Below are 1156 nucleotides of genomic sequence, written 5' to 3'. Positions count from 1 at the left end.
ATTGGCTCACTAAAGTACGTTTTGATGACGTTGCTGACCGGCAATACGTAATTCTTTTTTAACTTAATCGCTATGACCCGCCTCATCTTTCATACCCCTCCGTCCCGTAGAAGGGGATCCGGGATTTTGACGAGCGCCCAAATTACACTGTTCTCCATTCCTACTTCTAAAATTAAATCTATCCCTGCTGCGGTTCAAATTTATATCCTTGTACTCTCCTTCCTCATTTTATATTAATTTGGTTTTATGTCTCGTCTTGTTGATTGTTTTTAAATTTTAGACTCATGCGGGTAATGCCGCTTCAAAAATATTTTCAAATGGGGCGTGTATTGTTTACCTTTCGATAAAGACCAAAAATGCAGCAATAGCGTCATCACGTGACCTTGAAACGACGTTGACGGAAAAAACCCCCAAATTGCGAAGAACGCCACAGTTTTTAAAAGATCCGCAATGGCGCCTCATGTCTTTCCATTTTGTATTTTGTTTTAAATTTCTAATCAAGTAAAAATAATTCAAAAACCCAAACTACTGGCAAATTTCAGACCCTGATATCATGGCCTTTGATTTAAAATTAACATGCAAAAGTGGTGGTCCTTTCCTTTAATTAAAATTAAGTTCAGATAGGGTGTGCCCACCAACTGTTGCGTCTATATTATTTTCTTACCATTTAATGTAAGTAGATAATATAGTTTAATCAAGAGTAATTGTCTCAGCAATATCAATTTCTATTGTATTCTTGTAATAATCGCCATATTTTTATGGTTTTGGGGAATCCACTTCTCCCACTTTTTGCCAGATCTTTAGCCCAAGGTCAATCTAAACATAGTTTAAATGGGTGTTTGAGCCTTTGAGGACAGAGAATGACTTAATAGCTTCCTCTATGTCCAAGAGAATAGTCATCTATCTACTTTTTCAGTGCCCCTTGGATAACATAAACATTACAATCAAACCGTATCATGTTGTAGTGTTTATTAATTTATATGGATTAATTTATAGTAATACAGTTAAGTCACACCAATAAATGGTATTACATGGATCAGAGTTAGAGAGTAGAGGTGTCGTTAATCCTCTACCTCTGCGGGATGTAAATCATACAAGCATCATATCCCATCTCATCATGTCTTATCTACAGATAAGGATTATCCCATACTGTGAC

The 1156-nt window shown here is 36.2% G+C and overlaps 1 non-coding gene across 1 annotated transcript; it reads right to left on the bottom strand.

Annotated features, from left to right (window-relative positions):
• Positions 1–1035: 1035 nt before the first annotated feature.
• On the bottom strand, positions 1036–1156 carry LOC149687475 (U8 small nucleolar RNA). The gene has a single exon (XR_016383961.1). It is a non-coding gene; the product is annotated as a U8 small nucleolar RNA (small nucleolar RNA).

The sequence above is a fragment of the Phalangium opilio genome, unplaced genomic scaffold (assembly GCF_054372755.1).
Source record: "Phalangium opilio isolate 3A_F unplaced genomic scaffold, DU_Popi_V2 ptg000031l_1, whole genome shotgun sequence".
Classification (NCBI taxonomy): domain Eukaryota; kingdom Metazoa; phylum Arthropoda; class Arachnida; order Opiliones; family Phalangiidae; genus Phalangium; species Phalangium opilio.
This window is presented reverse-complemented; position numbering and strand designations above follow the sequence as displayed.